At 47.0% G+C, this 15,044-nt stretch overlaps 1 long non-coding RNA gene across 1 annotated transcript; it reads right to left on the reverse strand.

The window, feature by feature from the left end:
* Positions 1-8,827: 8,827 nt before the first annotated feature.
* On the reverse strand, positions 8,828-14,397 carry LOC111093203. Its single transcript, XR_005355081.1, has 3 exons — positions 14,302-14,397; positions 10,540-10,598; positions 8,828-9,948 (listed from the first exon to the last, which is right to left on the reverse strand). It is a non-coding gene; the product is annotated as an uncharacterized LOC111093203 (long non-coding RNA).
* Positions 14,398-15,044: the final 647 nt, after the last annotated feature.

Below are 15,044 nucleotides of genomic sequence, written 5' to 3' on the forward strand. Positions count from 1 at the left end.
AAACCGCTGCGCCTCCCAGGGATCCCCAGATGTGGTATTTTCTTATTGGCTGAGCTTGTTGCTGGGCAAAGAGAAATCCTTCCTTCCTCCTGCTGGGGTAGTAAAGTAGGCTTACTCCTGTTGGGAATGAATGCAAGATACTTCTCCTCCCCATTGGAGTCTGCAATTAAGGACTAATGGTAAGGTGTAAGAGCCCTCCCTTCCGGGCTTCTCAGCTCCATTTTTAAAAAAGATTTTTTTTTTATTCAGTTTCACAGTAGACACAAAAAGTTGTCAAATCCCCAGGTTCCCTCTGTTTTTGCTCCACCATCCACAGTGGCACATGATTTTATCCTAAAGGCTACCTCATGGTTACATGTCCGCTGCTGGAGTTTCAGCCCTGAGGGCTGCATTTCAAGTTAAAAAGGGGGGGGGGTGGTTAGGGAGGAGGAGAAGGGGAAAGGGACTCCTTCCAGCCTTAAAAAAACACCTATGGAAGAACCTTCCTGGAAGCTGTATCCACCACCTCTGGTGTAGGAAAAGATGTTAGAGTTCAAAGCCAATGCCCAAGAAAGAATTCTTGAGATGTCTTTAGTGCAAAAAGGTGATTTTATTAAACCACGAGGACAGGACCCATGGGCAGAAAGAGCTGCTGGGGTCATGAGGAGTTGCCCATTATGTATTTTCAAGTTGGGAAGGGTTTAGTAATAGTGTAAGTCTCTAAGGCATTTTGGAAGCAAGGTTCCCAGGTCCTTGAGAAGGCTAACTATTGTTGGGAGAAGGACATTTATTACTGTCTAATAAAACCTTAGTAATGAGACCCTTCAGATGTATATCCATGGGCCATATGCTCAGGGGATGATTGTCAACATGTATCTTGGGGAGTGTGGGTAGAGATAAAGGAAGTTTCCAAAGGAATTTTTATATGTTAAAGAAGACTTACAGGATCTTGGGGATTAGGCTAAAACTGCCTCTTGCCGTTTAGCAAAGTAGTAACATCTAGGCAGCTGAGTCCCTAGAGGAATGTCACTCTGCCTATTTCAGGCCTTGTCAATGGGCTCTAGGTAGTAAGGAAATTTAATAATTTCTCTTCTGCCTTTGTTTCCCATGTCAACCTCCATTCATATTTCATTGGTTACCTCTACAAGGCAAAGCCACCCACAACAGCACTGGTCTCTTGTTACTAATAAAGAAGGGGGAAGACTGGATTCCGGGCAGATGACCAGCAGCCTCTCCCACAACCACCAACCAGGAGGTTTAAATACAGACAGAGAGATCCTAAGGTTAGAGCTCCAACGATAAAACTTCCTCCAGAAATCTCCTGAGTGGAGGAGAAAAGAATCCCTCTCACTCAAACCTGCCTTTTAAAATAGTTAAAAAATAAATAAAATGGCAATAGATGTTCACTGCAGAATATTTTTTTAAATAGGAAAAAACCAAAATCCCTCTTAATCCAGTGAGATATTGTGGTTTACAATAAAAAATATGTATTTGTTCTTCATCCACTGTTCCAGGCAAAGAGTTTCTAAAACCCCTGTCATTTCCTATATAAGAGCCAAAGGGGCATCATTTGTTACAATATTTAGTTTCCTCCCCAGTTCCTGAAATAGCTCCAAAGCATAAAGGTGAAATGGATGTCTTTTATTATTCATAACAAGCCCCTTTCAACCACACCAGAGTTTATGTTAATAAGGTGACTTTTGGAAAGCCCCTCTGGTTGGGGGCTGGTTGCCAAGGGAACCAACCAAAAGATTAGAGGGTTGGAACTTTGAAGTCCCACCTCCAAACTCCTGGGAGGAGAGAGGGGCTAGAGATTGATCTGATCACTAATAGTCAATAATTTCATAAACCGTGCCTGCATAATGGGCCCAGAATAAAACCCCGGAATTAACAGGGTTCGGAGAACTTCTCGATTGGTAAACAGAAATGCCGCCAAATGCTGGGAGGGTGGCACACACTGAACTCCTTGGGGACAGAACTTCCTGTGCTTGAGATCCTAACAGACTTCGCCCTATGTATCTCTTCATCTGGCTCTTCATATCCTTTAATATCCTTTGTAATAAACCAGTAATCTAATAAGTAAACTGTGTTTCCTGAGTTCTGTGAGCGGCTCTAGCAAATTAATCCAACCCAAGGAAGGGGTTGTGGGAAGCCCTGATTTATAGGCAGTCATCGGAAGCACAAGGGACCACCTGGATTTAAGACTAAGCATCTGAAGGGGGTGGGAGCGGGGAGGAGTGGTTGGGGGTGGGGAGCAGGCTTCTGGGACTGAGCCTTTAAGCTGTAAGACCTGAGGATGTCTCCAGGTAGAGAGTGTCAGAGTTGAGTTAAATTTGAAGACACCCCTCAGGTTGATGGTGAAGAATCGCTGAGTGTGGGAAAAAACCACACATCTGGTGTCAGAAGCGAAATGGTGCTGTAGCAGAGGAGCCTACTGGAGGGTGGGCTTTCCCTTTACATTAAAAATCAATTCAAAACTCTTGAGTATTTTTGCACACTTCCTTCTGGGATTTCTTTTTTCCTCTGTGTATATTTAGAAAGTCCTTTATACCCAGATCATCTATATGTTGTCTTTTTTTGCTCTCGTCCCTAAATTACCAGCATCTTCCCAGCATGAATTACTTTTTGACTACTGTGTTGTTAATGCCTACAATTATATTCCATCGTGTGGTGGTTCTAATGGACGTAGCTAATCCTCCACTGTTAGGCGTCTAGACGGGTTCCGTCTGAAAGTGTCTGTTAGAAATGATGCTGGATGACTGACTCTTCACATAGATCTTTGCCTCCATCCGATTACTTCCTTATAATAGATTTGTGGACTTAGTGGGGCAATAGCTATGGGTATTTTTCCTTCTTTTTTATTGAAGTATAATTGAAATACGGTATCATATTAGCTTCAGGTGTACAACATAGTGATTTGACATTTATATACATTGGAAAATGATCACCATGATAAGTCTAGGTACCATCTGTCACCACGCAAAGTTATTATGATGTTATTGGCTATATTCTCTTCCCCAGGCTATGCAATATACACCCATGACTTATTTATTTTATAACCGGGAATTTGTAGGGGAGTCTTTTTAAGGCTTTGGATTTGTTTGGTCAAACTGCATTCCCAGAGGCTGGCCTGGGTTCCCCTCCCCGTGTAGGTCTAAGAAGGTCCCCAGATGGGTTTCTGAGGCCCTCCTCCCCTCCTTGGGCATCAGCTCTCTGACTCCCCCCTCATCCCCTTCTTCCCTGTTTCTCTAAGGAAACACAATGAAAAAGTTTATATTCTGAAATATCTAATCAGGTATTTATCTCTAAGTACTTTAAAAAGTCAACATGATTACTCTAGTCCCATTAAGTTTAATTTGCAGCAAATTAAGCATTTAGCGTGAAGTTGGGGTTGCTTTGCTGGTTGCAGTGGAGCTAGGGTTTGGCTGTTTACAATGGGAGCTGGCGATGAAAGTGCAGGCTGGGTAGGGGGACAGCCTGGGGGCCTTTCTTAAGGAGGTTGTATTCCCAGGGAGGGGGTGGGGGAGACTCAGTGCCTCAGATACCTGGTCCCCCCTTCCCCTCCCATCTCCTGAGCCAGCTCTGCATTCACCTGCAGCAGATAAACATAATAGTGAGTGGTTCTGCTTCTCCACCTGGGGTGGTCCCCAGTACTTGAGGGTTTCTTCAGTGTCGGGGGTGGAGGGGGGCTTGATCAGCCATGGGCAGAGCAGCCTTAACACCCCAGGGGCACCCCTCAACCAGTGAGGGATGGAAGTGAATGGATAAATAGCCAGTTTCCTTCTGAGGGATAAGTTTGGGGCATATCCCACACACTTCCTCAGAGGGTCCCCAGTGGGACTGGGCCCACTGTGTAAACTGCTCTCTGATTCAGTCTTTGGGGCTTTTCTCCCTCCTGGCCCCCTCCCCTCTTCACTGAGCCTCCTGGGATCACCTCCTATATAAGCCATCTGCATTCTTCAGGAACCCAAGCCCAGAGAGCACTGGATCACTCCAGAGCAGCAACAGCAGTGGACAGATAGATTGGAGGGTCGCAGAGGACAGGACAGAAAGGCAGGATGGTGATGGGCAGAAATAGTGAAACCAGACTTTCCCCATTTGAGCCTTTTGAGACCCTAAGCAGAGGGTACAGCTAACTTGTGTCCAGACCCCTGACCCGTGGAAACAACACTCCACTTACTACTACCTCACGGCTGTGAGGTCTGTCCTCCCACGGCCTCACTCCCAGTCTAGCCACTGGACACCTGCCCTCTCCTGAGAGCACGTTATCCCTCCTAATCAGTGTCTGAGGCCCTCCTCATTCCCATGCTCAAGGTTCTTTTACCTCCTAGGCCTCCATCTGAGGCCCAAAGCCTACTTTGAGGTCTACTTGATGTCACCTTCCAGCCAGGTGGCTGGGCTGACGGTGGCCCCATCTCACCCATTCCTTGGCCAGGCACCAGATCCTCTTGGGCAGCTCTCTATCCCCTGTCCTGAGCTCACTTCCTTCTGCTTTTAAGGCTCCTGCCCCACATAGTCTACTACTATGATGATTAATTTTATATGTCGACTTGGAGGGTGATTTGGGTGAGACTAATGTTTAAAGCAGTGACCATTGGAAAAAAAAAAAAAGCAGTGACCATTGAACAAGCAGATTGCCCTCCAAAATATGGGTGGGCCTCATCCAATCAGCTGAAGGCCTGAATGGAATAAAAAGACTGGCCTCCCCAAGCAAGAAGGAATTTTCCATCAGACTGCCTGTCCAGGCTCCTGGTCCCCATGACAGAGTTTGAACTTACCAGCTCCCATAATTACATGAGCCAATCCTTTAAAATAAATCTCTTTCTACACACACATACATAGCCTATCGATTCTGTCTCTGGAAAAGCCTGACTAATACACCTGCCCAGACCAAGAGCCCAAGGTCCCCAGGGCTGTTCTGATATTAAGCAGACAGCCTCCCAAAGCCAGTTGTCCTGGGTCCAGAGGACACATCTTTGCTTTGCTCCTTCCCCTGCCCCAGAATTCTCCTCTCACTCCCCTCCTCCCAGGGAGCCACTTTCTCAAGAATCCTCATCTCTGGCTCTGCTTCTAGGGAATCCGACACAAGCTAATTAGTAGTAGGAATGGTCCTGGGAAGCAGGTTCTAAGATGCAATTGGGAGGTGTCAGTGAGGACCCTGCCATTGGTGGTTGGTGGAGTAGCAACAGCCCCTGACCTGTGGTAGCAGTGGTGTTGTTAAGACATCCCGCTGTAGGGAAGAGGGAAGAGAGGTGGAGGGGGTGCCCTGGGGGCAAGGTCTCTAGCACCAAGAAATGTGGGAGGGAAAGTAATTAGAAGGAAATTGGAATTGTCAGCTGTTGTTGAGTACCACTGATACATGAAGCCTGAGAATTAGAGACTCAGATTTATGAGTCTGCAGTTTGAAGCGAAATGTTCATCAGAAAGTCTACTTGGCAACATATGAGAGACTCCCACTCCATAGCCAGAGAGACCAGGCAAAGAATGTCATTGTAGGAGCAGCCAAGCTTCAAAAAAGGATGAATTCTCTGCCCAGGAAAGTTGGGGCCCTGATAGGCCAGGAGTAAGTCCCCAAGACTTGGGGTGAGAATATCTGGATGGATGGACTTGAGAACCCAGACTCCCCTGCACCCTACAGACCTGCAAAGGGACCTATTCTGATGTGTTGAGAGATGGAAGTTCCCTCACTGCAAGATTGTGGGAGGCCTCAGGGGAGGAGGTGCCTGACCCCATAACACAGCCTTCTTCGAGATTGGCCCCCTACCTACCCTGTGTCCACCAAACCCATAATCAGGCTCAAATCTGAGCATAATCTATCTGCTGAAATAGCAGGCCTGGAAGGGGACGAGGGAGATCATATCATATATCCAAGGAGCAGCAAGACCTGGCTACAAGGACCAGGAAGAATGAAGGAAGCGGCCTGGAGATGGATTGGAAAGGTGCTGAATGAAGAAGACCAGAACACAAAGCTGGACAGAGCCCCATGTTGACCTAGGGGGACTGCCCTGGGACACTGCATCGAACATTCTGGGAAGGACCTGTTCCAGAACAGGCACTCTGGGGATACGAAGACCCCACAATGGCAGATGCCATTATTAACACAGTGGACAGCAAGTTTGGATGGCAGCCTCATTAAATTTGAAAACCTTTGAGGGGCAGCCCCGGTGGCTCAGAGGTTTAGCACCACCTTCAGCCCAGGGCGTGATCCTGGAGACTCAGGATGGAATCCCATGTCAGGCTCCCTGTATGGAGCCTGCTTCGCCCTCTGCCTGTGTCTTTGCCTCTGTGTGTGTGTGTGTGTGTGTGTGTGTGTGTGTGTGTGTGTGTCCCTCCTGAATAAATAAATAAAATATTTAAAAAAAAAAAAGAAAAGAAAGAAAGAAAACCTTTGAGCATTAAAAGACCCTGGTGAGAGATTGAAAAGACAAGCCACAGACTAGAAAAAAAGATGTACAAATTATATACCTGATAAAGGACTTGTTTCCAGAATATATAAAGAACTCTCTAAATTCAATAACAAGAAAGTCAACAACCTGATTTTTTTTATTTTTTTTTTAACAACCTGATTTTTTTTAAGTGGGCAAAAGACTTGAGCAGATATGGATGGCAAATCTGGATAGGGAAACACGGAGGGAAGCCACAGTGGGACACCACTGCACACGTGGGGTGGTGACAGTCACAGACTGTGGGTGTGGAAAACCACAGCTCCACATGCTGCAGGCAGAAAAAAGGAAATGGTACAAATGCTCTAGAAAACAGTTTGGCAGTTTCTTAAAAAGGTATACATGCCTCCTACCGTGGCACCCCATCATTCCACTCCTAGGTGTTTACCCAAGGAAAATGAAAACGTGAGTTCACTCGAAAACTTGTACACAAATGCTCATAGCAACTTCATTTGTTAACATCAAAAAACTGGAAACAACCCAAATGCCCATCAGTGAGTGAGGGATTAACAAGTTGTGATCTATCCGTATAATGGATTACTACTCAGCAATAAAAAAGAATGAACTATTTATTCATGTACGAACAATAAATGAAGCTAAAAATAATTAGGCTGAGTGAAAGAAACCAGACAAAAGAGTACATGCTCTATAATTCCAGCTACATAAAACTCTGGAAAGTGTAAACTCCAATGACAGAAAGCAGAGAAGGGGCACAGAAAGGGAAAAGGTAAAAAAGGCAGATGGCTGTCAACTTGTGGTCCACTGGGACTGGCAGCTCTCTCATGTTGAGCTGAGCCCCTGCCCGTCTCAATGTCTTTCCAGACTGTCCTCTCCTGGAGTGAGTGCCAGAGGGACCTGCAGGATTTGCTGATGGCAGATATTGGAGGAGCAACCCCACCCCCACCCCGCCCCAACTCAGGCAGGTCTCTGGGAAAGTTACTCAAGCTGCCAGCCCAGGGCCATCCTGGTTAATGGATGGCCTCTCTTCTATGTCAGCTGAGATATGGGCCCCTCTTTAATCTGCTGCGGTGTCATTAAAAGTGAAAACGTTTGCTCCATGGGGCTCCTGATGGCCTTTAGAAACTGCAAGTTAAACACCAACCAGGAAGGGCTGCTGGGGCCTTAACCCTCGCCTTCCTGGCACAGGCCCAGGCCTCAGGCCAATGGGGCCCGCAGATCTCCGGCCTGGACTCTCAGGAGCCCTGGGGTCGGATTTGCAGACTCTTCTCAGCCTGGAGGTGAGTGGGTGGGCGTGAGGGCAGAGGGAGGCCAAAGGGAGGATTCCTTGAGCCTCTCCACCTCCTCCGTTTGTAGACAGAGGACCCACCCCCAGGCTGACCAGAGAGCAGAGCACTGGGGGACCCACACTGGGGACTGGGTGACTGTGGGCCACTCCCTTAACCTCTCGTGTGCTGGGTTCCTACAGGGTGGGGGGGTGGGCTGTGGACCTCCCAGCTCGGCACTTCTAGGGTCTGTTTCACGGCAAGTAGAGCCTGGTGGTCTTCTCCAAGAGGACTGAGGTGTCCGTGTCCCCTGGGTCCCTGCACTGAAGCCCTCCCCCCACTGGGACACATGTGACAGGTGGGGAGGCCAGCCCTGGGGACAGAGGAGAGCAGGTGACCTGGGTGGGCTGACAGAGGGGAGGAGCTCCCGTTGACCAGCAACCCTGGGAGCCCAGCACTGTGCTGAGACTCCCCCCACCACACACACACACACACACACACACACACACACACAAACACTCCCCAGGGCCAGGCTCACAACACAAGACAGACAGGTCTCACCTTGACCCCTCACCTCCCACCTCCCTGCTTTTGCACCAGCAGTCTCCCCTCCTCGCATGCCTTCCCCTCCTCTATCCAAATCCCCCACAGCCCACTGGCCTGCCTCCTCCAGGAAGTCTTCCAGCCAAACCCTCCTGGCTCCACCCAGCTGGCCCTCTGGTTGTTTCACTGCCCAACACAGTTTTAGATTTTGCACTGCGAGGCCCAGACCCACGCATGAGCTCATCTCATTCTCTCTCCGGGTTAATCAATATTTATGGGGTGCTGGCTTGGAGCCAGGCACTGCGGGAGCCCCAGAGGGGATGAGAATAAACACCCACCGAGCACCTGCAGATGCCCCTGGGCCTGGTCAGCCCACGTGGGGTCCGGGCAGGCTCCTTGCCCTGTTGGGAGGATGAGGACCTGGGGCCCAGAGACAGGAGAGGTGGCTCAGGTCCCACAGTGAGTCAGTGCCTGGGACTCAAACCCAGGCCAGACTGCAAGCTTCACCCCCAATCCCATTAACTACCCCTGGAACTCTCTTTTTTAATTATTAAATAATTGGGTTTTATTCATTTGTTAAAAACCCAATTAATTATTAAATAATTGGGTTTTATTCATTTGTTATCCATTAATTCACTCCTTCATTTGGTCAGCTAATACATATAGAACTCTCATATCATACTCCAGGTGACAGGAAAGACTCTACATGAATAAGGTGGGGGTTTTTTTAGTTTGCATTTTTTTAATTGGATAAATTTGACATGTGATATTACATAAATTTAAGGTGTACTTCTTGTTACTTTGATACATTTATACATTATAATATGGTTGCCATCGTAATGATATTTTATCACATGTCATACTTACAGTACAGTATTGCTGTGCTCAAACACCTACGTATTTCAGTAACTCATTACAATTTTGTAACCGTAAACACCATCAACACTGCACCCCCACCCCCAACCCTGAGGAACCACCATTTCACTCGCTGTTCTTGTTCTTGTTTTCATATGTTTGATTTTTTTCTTTCTTTTTTTTTTTTTTTTTTTTTTGGTTTCAAATATAAGTGATATCATTCACAACTTGTCTTTCCCTGTCTGGCTTATCTCACTTGGCATAATGTGTGCAAGGTCCATCCATTTGGTCGCAAGTGGCCGAACGGTCTCCTTTCTCATGGTTGATTAATATTCCATTGTGCTTATGTACCACATCTTTTTTAGCCATTCATCCACCGATGGGCATTTGGGCAGCTTCCATATCTCGGCTATTGTGAATAATGCTGCAATAAGCATGGGGCGCATATATCTCGTCGAATTCCTGTTTTCTTTCCCTTTGGGTACATTCCCAGAAGTGGAATTACTGGATCATATGTATTGTAGATCTATTTTTACTTTTTTTTTTTTTTTTTTTGAGAAAACTCCATATTGTTTTCCATAGTGGTTGGGCTCATTTGCATTCCCACCAACAGTGTCGAGGGCTCCCTTTCCTCCACGTCCTCCCCAACACATTTGTTATTTCTTATCTTTTTGCTACTAACCATTCTGACAAGTGTGAGGTGCTATCTCACATGGTTTCAATTTTCTTTTCCTTCACCAATGGTAACTGATGTTGAGCATCTTCTGTTGAGCATCACCTATTGACCATTTTTGGTGTCCTTTTGGAAAAATGCTCGAAACTCCTTAAACCCTCTCAGCTGGGACAGGATTGGCCCTGGAACCTGTAGCTGTCTGGTCATTCAGGCGGAGCTCAGGTGGCCACTGCTGCGAGAGAAGGGGGGGAACACAATTAGCAAGGCAGGGTCCCTTGGTAGGACCAGGGCCAGGCCAGGGAGGCACCTGGGGACAGTACAAACTTTTAAGGGGGTGCTCACTCTCAGGGCACCCAAGGACCACCCTGCTTCTCACTGTCACCCCTCTGTGGGCTCTCCAGTCTGTGAGCCAGCAGGGACTCCAGGCCCCCTGGCTGTACCCTTTCTCCAAACTGTCTCCAGGACCTGTCTGTAGCCACAGGACATGATTAATCTGTCTTTAGGCTTCTGGTTCCAGATATTTTTCTCTTGCCTTCTGGGTCTGGTCCCCCTCACCATCAAATGTTTCAGAGAAATAGTAAAGGAACAGACGGTGGTCACTGATCCCAGGTGGTGGGAGGGCCAGGCCTGGCCCCAGGACTGGCTCTGGATCATAAATCCCATCACTTCGAGCTGGTAATGACTTTTCCTACAGATGTGTCCCAGCGTGAGAGCAGAGTGTGCCTGTGCATCTGTGTGTGTGCATGCAGGGGCAGTAAATCCCTGTGTTCATAGGCCCAGACTCCATATCAAGCTCTGTCCTGGGGCTACTAGGGTGAGTCACCTGTTTGTTGATGAAGGCTAATCATTACTGACAGCTTGTGACGCCACTCTGTGCTGCCCCTGGGTCAGAGAAAGAGAGAAATTAAAGAAAAAAAAAAACCCAGGATGCCATAGCCAGAAGGGTCCCCAAGAAACTGAGTCTAACTCATATTCAGATGAGGAAAGTGAAGGTGGCAGGAGCTTACACATCTGGGTGGTGTTAGGATTAGCATGCAAGGCTCCTGAGTGTCAGTGCATCTGTGTGAGATGTGTGTGTGTGCACGCGCGCACATGTGCACACACACACATGCCTGTCTCCTGTGTGTGTATGTGGGCTTTATTACATGTGTGTGTGGCTGTCTTAAATTGTGGGTATGTGACAGTGTCAAGGTACACATGTGCAGGTCACTGACAAAGATGTGTGTACTAGTGTCAGAGTGTGGATACACATGAGCATGACTGTGTTCAAGAGGCAGGAAGCTGTTGGTCCTTGAGGGTGAGGATGGTGATCTCAGGATAGCAAGACTCTTTGAGAGCATGTGGGTGCTTGTCTCAGCAGGGCCACACAGAGTGGGATTCATTAAGTATTTGCAGGACACAGAGCCTATGGGGGTGGGGGGCATCAGTGAGTGTGTGTACGGTGCCTGGCATGGAGTACAGGACTTGGTGCTGAGCCCCAGGGATGCACCTGACCCCCATCCTCTCCTGCTACAGGTCAGGGCCTCTCCAGGACTTGGACATTGAGCCTGCGAGTGGGACCAAGTGGCCTCATCTATAGCACAGTAGGGGGCCAGCCAGCCGAGCTCTGCAGGCAGCAGTTTACATAGCTCAGCTGGTGACCAACATGCCTAGATGCAGATCACGGGTGCCTAGGGTGAGTCGTGGCAAGGGCCAGGTGACTCCCAGCGTCTCTCAGTTCCTTAGCCAGCAACTGCACAGCACTCTTGCAATTGCCCTGGCATTTTGCCTTCTCTGGTTTCCCAGGATCATTCCCCATCCTCGTTTATGGTGAAAGGGACTCAGTGATTTAGGGCATAGACAAGACCCACCCTCAGAGAGGGATGTGAGGAAGGGCTTATCCAGGAGGCCAGTGCAGTGAGCCACAGCCTGACCCCAGCTCCTGAGCCTTCCCTGGGTCCCGTGATGCTGGGGAGGGTACAGTCCGCTGATCCCACACCCAGGAAGGAAGAAAGGGCAGATGGTCCAGGTAAGACCAATAGTGTGATGGTTAAGAGTTAAGGTTCCAGAATCAGACAGATTGGGGTTCAACTGGCTTATGGTGTGACCTTGGGCAAGTCCCTCCACCACTCAGAGGACAGACATCTTATCTGAGCAGGCTCCACTCTGGGCTCTGGGACATTGGGGCTGTTCCATTCATATTCCCAGAGAAAAGAAATTATTCTCCATCTAATTAATCTAATTAGAAGTAATCAAGTTGTGGAGATGTGTGCAGCAGGGTGAGTGATTAGGAAAAATTACCTCCCTGCAAACAGTTTAAATGTAATTTTTTTTGGTTCCACAATCTAAAAACCAAATAAAGAAGAGTGAGCTCTCTGTCCCGAACCCCTTTGGCAGAAAGCTCCCTGAGGTGGGGGTACCAGCCCAGAGATAGGGTAAGACTACCGCCAGCTTGGCAGGGGGGATGGCAGACTGCTGAGACAGTCACCCACATGTTCTGGAAGAGCTATGCCATCTCAAGATCACCACTCACACCTTTGGGGACAACCCCAGTCACACTTCAGGTCAAGCCACCCTCATGAGAACCCGGAATTTTGGGGACCCAGAGAAAGATGGCCGTGTCACATGTGTGTGTGTGTGTGTGTGTGTGTGTGTGTGTGTGTGTTAGGGGGAGGAGTTTCACTAAATTCACTCCTTCCTGTCCCTGTTAGGTTTGTCTCAGATGGAACAAAGTGGGTAGGCAGGAGTATCAGTGGCCTTCATTAGCAGAAGCGGGGAAAGCAGCCTGAAGGATGACACCAGGGTAGGGCAATGCTTAATCCAAAAGGACAACTCCCTGACAGTGTGCAGTGCCTTAAAGGGTCCCTTAAATCACACTACCTCATTCTCCTTCTTCACTAAGGAGTAAGTCCTCAGGTTATTTCAGGACTCAGGACCTCTTTACCGAGAGCAGAGCCCTGTCCAGGCCATCCATCACTTAGGAAAGGGCAGAGCCTAGAAACACTTATTTTTAGCCCTGCTGAAAGGGTAGACTGGCCCTTCTATCCACACCTTTCTCAGCTTGTCCCTTAATCTACATGGGGCACCTCATTAGGCCAGAGAAACTGGGAGGAAGACTGTAGACAAAGTGGGAAGGAGGGGCTTTGTTTCATCAGTTGTCTTTTGGCGGGGAGAGGGAGACAACATTCTTCCGAGGAGCTGGAAGGATGTCAGGACCTCCTCTTCTCCAACACATGCTTTTGGGTTTAAAGAAGAATAATCATGACAATACTCAGAACCATAAAGCCCAGAACCCAGAATCCAGAATTATATGACCCAGAATCAAGATTGTAGAATCCTAGATCCCAGAGCTACAGATACAGATAAAATCTAGAACCAGAGAACCTAGAGATAGACATCCCAGAGTCACAGAATTCTAAACCAGAAATTTAGAATCTAAAGTCACAGAATCCAGAGCCATGGAATCCAGAATTACAAAACCCAGGGCCTAGAATCACGGACTCTCAAGCACTAGAACTAGGACTTTTACTCTCTCTAAAATGATCTCTGCATCCAATACCATCTTATATTCTTCATTGACCCACTCAAATTCTCCTTCTCATAGGAAGACTCCCTAGTGCCCTCAGCTTTGGAAGGGCTCTCCTTCCTCTGAGCTGTCCAGGCCTCCCTACCTGCCTACCATGGATGCCATCCATCCTCTCCTACCATTCAGGTCTGATTCCCCTCTGCATCCACTCCATCCCTACACTGGATCTGCTCCAGTTCTTGGCTCATGGTAGATACTCTAGGCATGTTTGTGGAAAGAGTGAATTCTTAAATCACTTACCCTGAACTTCCTCCCCTATTTGAGAAATCCCAGGAAAGATCTTAGTTCTCTTCATTCTAAGCCTAGGGCTCCTTCTCTTCGCCAGAGTGAATCTAAAGGACTGGAGTGTTAACATGGAATATCGCTATACTTTATTGCTTTTTAATGTTCCCATTATTGTTAGTTTTGCCATCAAAAGCCTCAAAAGTTTAAGATAAACTTAGTCTGGGGGAGGTGGTGATAGTGATAGGGATGACAGGAAGCTTCCTGGAAGAAATAGGACTTGAGCTCAGCAAACATGTGGGAAATTATGCCAGTCAAAGAGCAGTATGTGAAAAGGTCCAGTGGTAAGAGATGCATCCTGTGTTCAGAGACTCTAGGTGGAAAGTAATCATAGAGACAAAAGGTTTTGTTAAAGGAGATCCTGTAGGGTCATGTCTGCCACTTTAGCATGTTTAGCCCTTACCTAATGTATATCTTGTATATATTATATCCCTAGATTGCCTACAGCTCCTTGAGGGCAGGAACTATGTTTTCCTCCCTAAAGCCCAAGGATAAACACAGATTTGGTCAAGAGAAAAAAATCAAAAACTGTTGTGGCTTGAGAATACTATTTGTCCAAAGTTCAACTGGGGCAGCTTATAAGCAAAGGAATGAATGTCAAGTTAAACCAAGTGGGTGTAATCAAGAGTTGCCTGAACATTGAGGGTGTGGGATGAGTCAGAGGGCAAGAGAAAGTGACCAGGATAGTGAAAAGAGGTCAGGATAGTGAACAGAAGATGAAAAAGATTCCTCCCATACCTGTTAGTTTCCTTGTAGGTTTCAGGACCACGGACAGCTCCCGTGGAAGCTCAGATGGCTTTTCTCTTCAGATTCCTGGGATCAATTGTTTCCCTGTCTTTTAGATAGAATTATCTAGATTGTTACCAGGAATGAGAGAATGGGCTCTAAAGCCAGACTGCCTGAATTCATATCGTGGTTCTGCCCTTGCTAGCTACATAATCTTGGACACTTTTCTTAACTTCTCTGGGCCATGACTGTCTTAACTGTCAAACAAGGATAATATGGGTACCTATCTCATAGGGTTGAAATGAAGAATAAATTTAAAAATAATGAAAGTAATAGCTAACCATTGTGGCTGGATATGGGTGGTGCTAAGAGAAATGTTCACTATTGTCCTAAGATCTTTCTTTGCAAGATAGGGATTCTTGGACTCATTTCCCATTCTTTAAAATAAAGCTATTTGCTTCATCTGTATTATTAGACGTTTTTTTACCATAACAATATGTTTTTACATTATTTGGCCAATTATTTAGAAAAAAACAAAATAAGGATAATGGACTAAGAAGTATTTATGTTCCATAACCGTCCAGTCATAATGGTCCCTGGGTCTTTGATTCAGGACTTCTCAAATGGATATAAAGTTAAACATGAGGCATAATGAGAAGTGAAGCCTCTGGAACAAGTCATGGAGTACACCAGTTGTAAAGAATTAGAAGTTCTTTTTTTAAGATTTTATTCATTTATTTGGGGGAGAGAGAAAG

Source organism: Canis lupus, chromosome 2 (assembly GCF_011100685.1).
Source record: "Canis lupus familiaris isolate Mischka breed German Shepherd chromosome 2, alternate assembly UU_Cfam_GSD_1.0, whole genome shotgun sequence".
NCBI lineage: Eukaryota > Metazoa > Chordata > Mammalia > Carnivora > Canidae > Canis > Canis lupus.